General features: G+C 52.1%; 1 protein-coding gene across 1 annotated transcript in view; it reads right to left on the reverse strand.

The window, feature by feature from the left end:
- Window positions 1–10,022, reverse strand: part of LOC142466744 (uncharacterized) — a 56,513-nt gene extending 46,491 nt beyond the window's left edge. The window contains exon 1 of the mRNA XM_075572105.1: window positions 9,893–10,022. The gene's annotated coding sequence lies outside the window, so the exon portion shown is untranslated. The remainder of the gene's footprint in view (window positions 1–9,892) is intronic.
- Between the last annotated feature and the right edge of the window lie 871 nt (window positions 10,023–10,893).

The raw sequence follows: 10,893 nt of genomic DNA on the forward strand, positions 1-10,893 counted from the left end.
TAACTATATACAAATATATTCGGGGACAATACAAGGAGCTTTCAAAAGAACTATTCATCCCACGGGCAGTACAAAGGACTCGGGCCATCCCTTAAGGTTGGAGGAAAGGAAATTTCACCAGCAACAAAGGAAAGGGTTCTTTACAGTATGCGCAGTTAAAATGTGGAATTCATTATCCATGGAGACTGTGATGGCAGATACAATAGATTTGTTGGACATCTTTTTAGATAGGAAAGGTATACAGGGATATACCAAATAAGTATACATGAGAAATATGTTGATCCAGGGATTAATCCGATTGCCAATTCTTGGAGTCAGGAAGGAATTTATTTTTCCCCGTATGAGACATCATTGGATGATATGACTCTGGGGGGTTTTGTTTGCCTTCCTCTAGATCAATAATTAAGTATAGATAAAGGATAAAGTATCTGTTGTCTAAATTTAGCATAGGTTGAACTTGATGGGCGTACGTCTTTTTTCAACCTCATCTACTATGTAACTAAGTGTTAATTTAAAGTCCTCAAATCTATGCCAGAAAGCTTCTAACAAATCACCCCTTTTGAAGCTTACATCATACTCCCTGTTACCTGGGGTATGTATGAAGGCAAACATGTCAGAGGCCTGAAACCCCATAGATTCCTTCAGAAGGACTTTACCAATAAAGTATTTATCAGGGATTTCCCCAGTACCTTTATATTGCAGTCTCACCACATTTATCCATTTGGCTGTGGGGCTTGGGAATTGAGGGTAACTGCTGGACTCTGGACCGGCACCTCTCCATGCGGACCCCGTGCTCTGCCTGCCTTCTGCTCTCTTTGGTCTCTCTCCAGCTTCTCCAGGGATGCTCCTTTGTGCTGCACCGTCTGTGGCTGGTGGTGGCCTCTGTGCTGCAACTTCTGTGGCTGGTGGTGGCCTTTGGCCTCCGGTGCTGCTGCTGGCTGCTTCCTCTGTGGCAGGAATCTCCTCTGTAGTGTTTTCTCCTGAGGCTGCACAGGTAACAGCTGCAGCTCCTCCCCTTACTCCGTCCCCCGCACTGTGCACAGACTGTGCTTTCTTGGAGCTGTTTTCTGGCTCTTGTGCAGGTTCAGTAATTTCACCACTCTGGCTCCTCTCTGATAGTGCCACTTCTGCATTGTTTGAAGCACTCAGGCTGCTCTGTGATAGTGCCAGTTGATCAATGTTTGCATCACACAGACAGCTCCCAGGTAGTGAGGTCTCACTAATCACACACACACTGTCTGTACCTGGGACTCCATGCTCAGGGATGTGAGCTGCTGTTTCTTGCTTCTCTGCTTTCTCAGGCTCTATTTCTGCTCTGGGTCTCTGGGTCTCGTGTTTGTGAGACCCATCCTGCCCTGGGGAGCAGTATTGGTTCCTGCGAACACTGCTGGGGTTACATACTGCATCATCTTTCCTCTCCTCTCTCAGGAAGATCTCTGGGCCTCTCTCCAGAGAGCTTCTCAGCCCCTGTGCCTGGGGATTGGGGCTCTCAGGTGCCTCATCTGAGGACATACCCGTCGTACCTTCCTCTGGCTCACTGCTCATGTTTTCATCCACTTTTTTGGCTCTGCTCTCTGCTGACTTTTTCTTCTGTTTATTCATTTTACTTAACACTGTCATCATTTTTATCTCTGTTTCTGTAGACAAACTTTTCTTTCCTTTAGCTGCACTTCTCAGCAGTCTTACTCCTTTCACTCCACCTGACGCTGCATCCATGATGGGTCCCAGACCCCACTACCACACACAGCCCCGTCACTGCACCTCCATACTCGCTGTCACTCTCAGCAGAGTCTCACTCTCTACCAGCTTCTTTAACCAGTTTCTTGTAGCTGGGGAGCTCCTCTGTCTACCCTCCTTCTCTGGGGAAAAACAGTCTCACTGTGCCTTGCAGTTTCCAGCCTTTTAAAGCACTTCCTGACTAGTCAGAGCAGGCTGATTATCTTAATTAGTAAGCACCTGAAAAGCCATTCCAAGGAGGATTAACTCTCTGTGCTGCAAAAGTCCTATAGCTGCCCTATTCAGCCCCTAGAGGACAGCGATGGCACCACAAGCCGCGCGGCAAGCAGATCAGCTGTTCTCCCTGTCTCCTGCATCTGAGAACCAGCCTCTGCCTCCGCAGAGGTCGCGCCTCCGTTCCGCAGCCCTCATCGTCCAGCCCTGCTATTTAGTTCCTGCTTTCACCCCCACACTTTGCTGAGCATAGTTCTATGGTTACCTTGCATTTCCACATCTCTGCCTTGCCTTGTGCTTTAACCTCTCGTTGCCTTCTCTCCTGTGTACCCACCCGGCTTGAACTTAGGACCCTTCTCTGGAATTCGACCTCGGCTACCTCCTGACCATCCGCTGCTCTCCAACACTGACCATTCTCCTGGCTCCAACCCTGGACCACAGCACTCGAGCTCATACCTCTCTTCTGGCTCTGACCCATGACCCAGCAAGTATTCTACTATCCCACCTTGTCCAACCCCGACCCGGCATTACAGACGATCCGCCTACCGGGCCTGGCCCGTTGCCGTGGGTGCGTGGTGTCATATCTTCCCACCACAGTACCGGGGTCCGGCCTTGTTTGTGGTGAGGGCAAGCATTACACCCAGCACCCAAAAAAGGGCATTCATCACATGGTACATCCACCAACTCCTTTCATTACCTTAGCGGTTAGCCACTGAGGGAGGTTATTAATGTATTTTAATATTGATGATATATTTATTAATTACTGGGTTACCATTTATCACCACTAGAAACCGATGACTAGTTGACCCTAATGGGTTAATATGTACTGTAATGTATTTCAAGAACTATTTTATCATCTATTCCATGTTGGTTTAGCTCAGGGGTCGTCAAAGCGCGGCTCGCGAGCCACTTGCGGCTCTAAGGGCACGACCGTGCGGCTCTTCTAGGATTTGTGGCGGCAGGTGGATCATGCTGCAGCAAGCGCGAGGGCAGCGGCGGTGAGGAGGATGCCATGCGAGAGCAGGTACATTTTTCCCCATGTTGAATGAATGAATGGTTGCCGGGGGGCGGGACTTAGCATGCCGGCCGGGCCGCAGGGGATTGGCTGCAGGTCAGAGGGTGCCGGGGGCGGGACTTCAGCTTCCTTCTGCAGAGCCCACGTGGTGTGTGCGTGTCTCTCTTCCCGCTCCTGGCTATTCTGTCAGCTGCGCAGTGTCTTCCCCCCCTCTGCCCGCCCGGGCCGGAGTGATAGGAGGTGGGTTTGTGTGCCTTTGCCTCCTGTCCTGACACTCCCTTCCCCCCCCCCCCCCTTTGGTGTGGGGGGAGGCGGGGAGCCGCCTGCTCGTGGCTGCCTCCTGCTCGTGGCTGCCTCTGTCTGTACTCCACTGTGTGTGTGTGTGTGTGTGTGTGTGTGTGTGTGTGTGTGTGTGTGTGTGTGTACCAGTGTGTGTGTGTACCAGTGTGTGTGTGTACCAGTGTGTGTGTGTACCAGTGTGTGTGTGTACCAGTGTGTGTGTGTACCAGTGTGTGTGTGTGTATCAGTGTGTGTGTGTGTGTGTGTGTGTATGTGTGTACCAGTGTGTGTGTGTGTGTGTGTACCTGTGTGTGTGTGTGTGTGTGTGTGTGTGTGTACCAGTGTGTCTGTGTGTGTGTGGGTACCAGTGTGTGTACCAGTGTGTATACCACACAGTGTATGTGTGTACCAGTGTGTGTGTGTGTGTGTACACCAGTGTGTGTGTATGTGTGTGTACCAGTGTGTGTGTGCCTCTCTCCCCCCTCCCTCCATCTCCCCCTCCCCCTCTGTCCCCCTCACTCTCTCTCCCCCTCCCCTCCTCCCCCTCAACCTCCCTCCCCCTCAACCTCCCACCCCCTCAACCTCCCCCTCCTCCCTCCCCATCCCTCTCCTCCTCAGCCTCCCTCTCTCCCACCCACCCTCCCTCTCCCCCTCCGTCTCCCTCTCCGTCTCCCTCTCCGTCTCCCTCTCCGTCTCCCTCTCCGTCTCCCTCTCCGTCTCCCTCTCCCTCTCCCTCTCCCTCTCCGTCTCCCTCTCCGTCTCCCTCTCCCTCTCCCTCTCCCTCTCCCTCTCCGTCTCCCTCTCCGTCTCCCTCTCCCTCTCCCTCTCCCTCTCCCTCTCCCTCTCCGTCTCCCTCTCCGTCTCCCTCTCCCTCTCCGTCTCCCTCTCCGTCTCCCTCACCGTCTCCCTCACCGTCTCCCTCCCCCTCCCCCTCCCCGTCCCCCTCCCCGTCTCCCTCTCCCTCTCCGTCTCCCTCTCCGTCTCCCTCTCCGTCTCCCTCTCCGTCTCCCTCTCCGTCTCCCTCTCCGTCTCCCTCTCCGTCTCCCTCTCCCTCTCCGTCTCCCTCTCCGTCTCCCTCTCCGTCTCCCTCACCGTCTCCCTCACCGTCTCCCTCACCGTCTCCCTCACCGTCTCCCTCCCCCTCCCCCTCCCTGTCTCCCTCTCCGTCTCCCTCACCCTGTCTCCCTCACCCTGTCTCCCTCACCCTGTCTCCCTCACCCTGTCCCCCTCTCACCCTCACCCTCTCCCCCTCACCCTGTCTCCCTCACCCTGTCTCCCTCACCCTGTCTCCCTCACCCTGTCTCCCTCACCCTGTCTCCCTCACCCTGTCTCCCTCACCCTGTCTCCCTCACCCTGTCTCCCTCACCCTCTCCCTGTCTCCCTCACCCTCTCCCTGTCTCCCTCACCCTCTCCCTGTCTCCCTCACCCTCTCCCTGTCTCCCTCACCCTCTCCCTGTCTCCCTCACCCTCTCCCTGTCTCCCTCACCCTCTCCCTGTCTCCCTCACTGTCTCCCTCACCCTATCCCTGTCTCCCTCACCCTCTCCCTGTCTCCCTCACCCTCTCCCTGTCTCCCTCACCCTCTCCCTGTCTCCCTCACCCTCTCCCTGTCTCCCTCTCCCTGTCTCCCTCACCCTGTCTCCCTCACCCTGTCTCCCTCACCCTGTCTCCCTCACCCTGTCTCCCTCACCCTGTCTCCCTCACCCTGTCTCCCTCACCCTGTCTCCCTCACCCTCTCCCTGTCTCCCTCACCCTCTCCCTGTCTCCCTCACCCTCTCCCTGTCTCCCTCACCCTCTCCCTGTCTCCCTCACCCTCTCCCTGTCTCCCTCACCCTCTCCCTGTCTCCCTCACTGTCTCCCTCACCCTATCCCTGTCTCCCTCACCCTCTCCCTGTCTCCCTCACCCTCTCCCTGTCTCCCTCACCCTCTCCCTGTCTCCCTCACCCTGTCTCCCTCACCCTGTCTCCCTCACCCTGTCTCCCTCACCCTGTCTCCCTCACCCTGTCTCCCTCACCCTGTCTCCCTCACCCTGTCTCCCTCACCCTCTCCCTCACCCTCTCCGTCTCCCTCTCCGTCTCCCTCTCCGTCTCCCTCACCCTCTCCGTCTCCCTCACCCTCTCCGTCTCCCTCACCCTCTCCGTCTCCCTCACCCTCTCCGTCTCCCTCACCCTCTCCGTCTCCCTCACCCTCTCCGTCTCCCTCACCCTCTCCCTCACCCTCTCCCTCTCCCTCTCCCTCACCCTCCCCCTCTCTTTCTCCCTAACCCTCTCCCTCCCTGCCTCCCTCAACCTGTCTCCCTCACCCTCTCCCTGTCTCCCTCACCCTCTCCCTGTCTCCCTCACCCTCTCCCAGTCTCCCTCACCCTCTCCCTGTCTCCCTCACCCTCTCCCTGTCTCCCTCACCCTCTCCCTGTCTCCCTCACCCTCTCCCTGTCTCCCTCATCCTCTCCCTGTCTCCCTCACCCTCTCCCTGTCTCCCTCATCCTCTCCCTGTCTCCCTCATCCTCTCCCTGTCTCCCTCACCCTCTCCCTGTCTCCCTCACCCTCTATGTCTTATCTTAACTGCCGTATACCTACACCGAAGTAACTTACCCTACTTTCTTCCAGATCTGACTCAAGTTTCACACGGGAGACATCGGAAGACAGGTAGGGAACACCTCCCCTCCTGTACACTACCTTCAGGGACTGCGGATCAGGTAAGATCCCAGGCAAAATTGCTGCTTTAGAAATTGCGAAGAGAGGGCATCCTGACACTGGTTAATGGGTTCAGAATCATTCACATCTGGCTTTTTTTTGTTGTTTGATTAGTGAGGTCATCACGTACAGACACACACGCACACACGTACACGTGCGCGCGAACACACACACACACGTAACTATGTAACAAGGACTAATGGTAGTAAAGTATAAGTGTACAGGCATATCCCGTTTTACGTACGCCCGCTTTACGTACACTCGCAAGTACGTACATTTATTTTTAGTTGCACCATACCCGTGTACGTACGCGTGCTTCGCGATTACGGACACCAGGGGACGGCGTGCGCATGCGGCGGCGGCATGCGCATGCGGCGGCGGCATGCGCATGCGGCGGCGGCGTGCGCAGCTCAATAATCCCGCAACCTCCTTCATGCTTTTCCCTATGGCGCGCCCGGTCTCCCCGTTCCCTCTGCCCTCCCCCTCCCATCTGTCACCGTTCCCCTTTCCCATCTGTGTCCGTTCCCCCTCCCATCTGTGTCCGTTCCCCCTCCCATCTGTGTCCGTTCCCCCTCCCATCTGTGTCCGTTCCCCCTCCCATCTGTGTCCGTTCCCCCTCCCATCTGTGTCCGTTCCCCCTCCCATCTGTGTCCGTTCCCCCTCCCATCTGTGTCCGTTCCCCCTCCCATCTGTGTCCGTTCCCCCTCCCATCTGTGTCCGTTCCCCCTCCCATCTGTGTCCGTTCCCCCTCCCATCTGTGTCCGTTCCCCCTCCCATCTGTGTCCGTTCCCCCTACCATCTGTCTCCGTTCCCCCTCCCATCTGTCTCCGTTCCCCCTCCCATCTGTCTCCGTTCCCCCTCCCATCTGTCTCCGTTTCCCTTGCACTCCCGCTCTATAAATCAGCAGCTAAACCAGTGATTTCGCCCGCACTCACTGCTCCTGGCTCTGCTTCCCCCCTCCTTCCCCCTCCTCATCCTTCCCTCCTCCTCCTCCCCCCTCCCCCCCCCTCCTCCTCCCCCCTCCTCCTCCCCCCTCCCCTCCTCCTCCTTCCCCCTCCCCTCCTCCTCCTTCCCTCCTCCCCTCCTCCTCCTTCCCTCCTCCTCCCCCCTCCCCCCCCTCTGCATGTGATGTGAACAACGGAGCTACGACGGAGCAACAGTGAGGGGGAGGAGAATATCTTCTGCTGCAATCTTTGCTTGTGTGTGTGTGTCTGAGTGACAATGTGTGTGTGTGTGTGTGTGTGTGTGTGTGTGTGTGTGTGTGTGTGACTGAGTGACAATGTGTGTTTGTGTGTGTGTCTGAGTGACTGTGTGTGTGTGACTGAATGTGTGTGAGTGTGACTGAGTGCGTGAGAGAGAGTGCGTGAGAGAGAGTGCGTGACGGAGTGAGAGAGAGTGCGTGACTGAGTGAGAGAGAGAGAGAGAGAGAGAGAGAGAGAGACTGACTGACTGACTGAGTGAGAGAGACTGCGAGAAGGAGAGAGAGACTGCGAGAAGGAGGGAGAGACTGCAAGAAGGAGGGAGAGACTGCGAGAAGGAGAGAGCTGCTACACAGTACTGACCCGCGTGCGCGCCTCTCACCTCCTTGCTTGCTCCCATTCATTTTATTTGAATAAAGCCTACTGTATTTATTTTGGTTACAAATGCATTATTTACATCAGTTATGCATGTATACTGTATGATGTTTGCAGTACAGTACATGCATTGTAAAGTGGAAAAAAGGGAGTGCTTCACTTTAAGTACATTTTCACTTTACATACATGCTCCGGTCCCATTGCGTATGTTAAAGCGGGGTATGCCTGTACTACAATAAATAAACTGTTATGTAAAAAAAAAAAGTGTCCCGGTTTTTCAATTTCAAGGTCACCCTAGGGGGTGGGGGCAGTCTGATGTGATGGGGGGGTGGGGGGGGAGGGTGTAAGATGATGATGGGGGCCAGCCTGATCTGATGGGGGGAGGCAGTAAGGTGATGGGGGGGGGCAGCCTGATGTGTTGGGGTGGGGGGAGGGTGTAAGATGATGATGGGGGCCAGCCTGATCTGATTGGGTGGGGCGGTAAGGTGATTGGGGGCCAGCCTGATGTGATGGGGGGAATAATGATGGGGGGGACAGCCTGATGTGATGGGGGGGGGGGGTGTAAAAATATATTTATGGCTCTTTGAAAAATTCTAAATCGTTGCGCTACTCATATTTGGCTCTTTAGGACTAAGAGTTTGATGACCCCTGGTTTAGCTCATCTTACCTTTGTATATTATGGTAGAAGTGAGAACTGGTGCTTTAAGAGTTAATTGTATCCATATAACGTCATAAACTTTGTATCAATACCCTGGATACGCCTTTGGATACACAGTATTATTATTTAAATTGTTTATTATTTAGAAAGGATTTTGATCATATATTATTATTGTTTTTTGTAAAATAATTTCTTTGTTATTCAATTTCCGTTCTATTTTTTACTATTTGTCTTTTATTCTTTATTTATTGATCTTTATCTGTGTACCATATTGCTTGTTTTTAATAGTTCTTCTGGCATTTGTTTCATTTGCATAATAGATAACAGTGTGGGAGTTGTTTATATGCTTGCTCTCTAGGTATAGATCTCCTTAAGTGCTCCCTGATACTACTGTATGTATAAGATTGTGCCCCTCCATGCATAGTTTGCATGGCTGGTAGAATTAGGATGACAGCGCGCTTTCACCGATCCATAGACATGGGTTGTTTAAATGAAATGATTCAATAAAGTTGGTTTTGTTCAAATTTGTGAATACGCGCGAAGCTCATTGGTCGGTGACACGTGACGTCACCCACTGACGCGAAAATGTAAACATAAAAATGCTAATTTTAACTGTTGTGATTGACACCTTGATAAAGGGCATGCGAGCCCGAAATGCGTAGGTGCGTTATTTTTGTATCGAGGGTCCTATTTGATCCAATAAAATCTTTCTAATTTTATTAATGTGAGCCTTCTCCTTTGGCAGTGCTCTGCCTTGTTTCTATTTTCCTATGTATATAATAGGCAGTATATTGGCCATTATATACATAGGAAAAACAGGAACTTGAATGGCAGTTTTTACTTGAAAATGTGGTATTATTCCTGTTTTGAATCGGATCTGATGCTTTTAACAGGTCCGATAAAAAGTGCTTTATTTTTGGGCTGCAACGCTGATTCATTGCACGATAATAAGGCACTTTTTTATGGGAGGTTGTGAGTGTACAGGGTTAAAACTCATCTGAGCAGACCAGGAAAACCACACCCCGGCTTGTAGGTTTGCAAGCTGATTGGAAAGGGGAGGTTTAAAAAGCCGGCAGCAAACTTCCCACACTCTCTCTCATTTTGCTCTCAACCTGTGAATGAACAGGCTGCAGGGAGCCTGTCATGGGGATAGCATGAACTGCCTTTTGGATACCAGCGATTAGGTACTGTCCGGTTGTTTTGCAGACGTATGCTATTTAAGTTAAATACTGTTTTGTTACCGAATTGCTGCAACCCCTGATACAGGGAATAAAGAACTTTTGTTACAAGAAAGTGTTGTGTGAGCTCCTTCCTGACCACATCTACAAGGCTGCTCTGTTACAAATGGTGTTAGAAGTGGGATAGCGCCCCTGTGGTCAGTTGAGACAATACACCTGCAGTTTCCAAAATGGAGATGGAAAAACTGATAAAGTATCGGGCTGAAAACCAGGCTGTACAAGAACAGCAATTCCAGGTACTTCTGCAACAACAGGCTGTACAACAGCAGAAAGAGAGTGAGAATCTACAAGGCCGCTCCGTTACAGAGGTAATATGGCATTTTTGGTTACAGCAGCTTGATGTATCCGTTCCTTTGACTCAAATCAGATTTAGTGATTATTAAGTTCTAGTTGACCATGTATGTAGATCTATCACTATTTGTAATTTAACATCAGTAATAAGACAATAGAGATGTAACAACCACGTAACACACATATTCCTGATTACCTTGTGCTGGCGCGTTACTTTTCCACAGCGTACCCTCTTGATACCAAGCTCTTTCCCATATTCATCTCCAAACCAGACCAGGAGCTCTGTGTGTGGGGGGAGGTCTGTGCAGGTTCTGTAGTAGATTTTCCTGTGAGTACTGCAACGCCACAAGGTTCTGTTTCTTCCTCGTTTCTCGCACAATTTACAAACCTAAAATTGGGACAGTTAGTGAGCGTCTCAAAGTAATGTCTATTTTATAAAGGGAGAGCTGAAAAAAGATACAAGTTGTTAATAATGTTTGTTTCTTCTCTACAGTTTGAGGAGAACAGAAGTAATGGAGAGCAATGTATATACGATGGCTCCCTTGTATCTACCCACAGTTTTGATTGGAATGGGAGCCACAGGCCACACCAGTGACTACTGTCTTATTACTTAAAAAATAAATGAAACCACTTATTATTAAAAAGTCCCCGACAAGATGACACAAGTGACACACAGGTGAGTTTTCTTCCGGTGGAACTAAACACAAAGTGGGGGTTGCTGTAACAAGGTGTTGTAGCAGGAATATGTTCGCATTAGCAACCTGAGCTTATAACATGCCCTGGACTGATTTGGAAACTGGACTATGGAAAAAGCCTTGAGCCACAGTGCCGATTAGGTAACAATGTCTGTTTGTGGCTTGAAACTCCCCCCCCGCCCGCCTCCCCCACTGTCATGGCAACACCCTGCCACCCCCCACCTCCCATCGCTTCGGCCAGCTGTGCGCAAACTGGGGGGCGCAAGATTGTTTAGGGGGGGCGCAGGAAGCAGCGGCGATTTTGCCAGGAGCAGAGAAAAAAGCCGTCTGTAGCAGCAATTTTTTCTTTTGGCCATTAGGTGGCGCTACACAGCTACACAGATACACTGCAGCATCTCCTTGCTTCCTGCATCAGCGTGTGTGACATGGGGAGAGGGGGTGAGTGAGACTGGGACATGGGGGGGTGGATGTGAGACTGGGACATGGGGGGGGGGGGGACTGG

This window comes from Ascaphus truei, chromosome 15 (genome assembly GCF_040206685.1).
Source record: "Ascaphus truei isolate aAscTru1 chromosome 15, aAscTru1.hap1, whole genome shotgun sequence".
NCBI classification, from domain to species: Eukaryota; Metazoa; Chordata; class Amphibia; order Anura; family Ascaphidae; genus Ascaphus; species Ascaphus truei.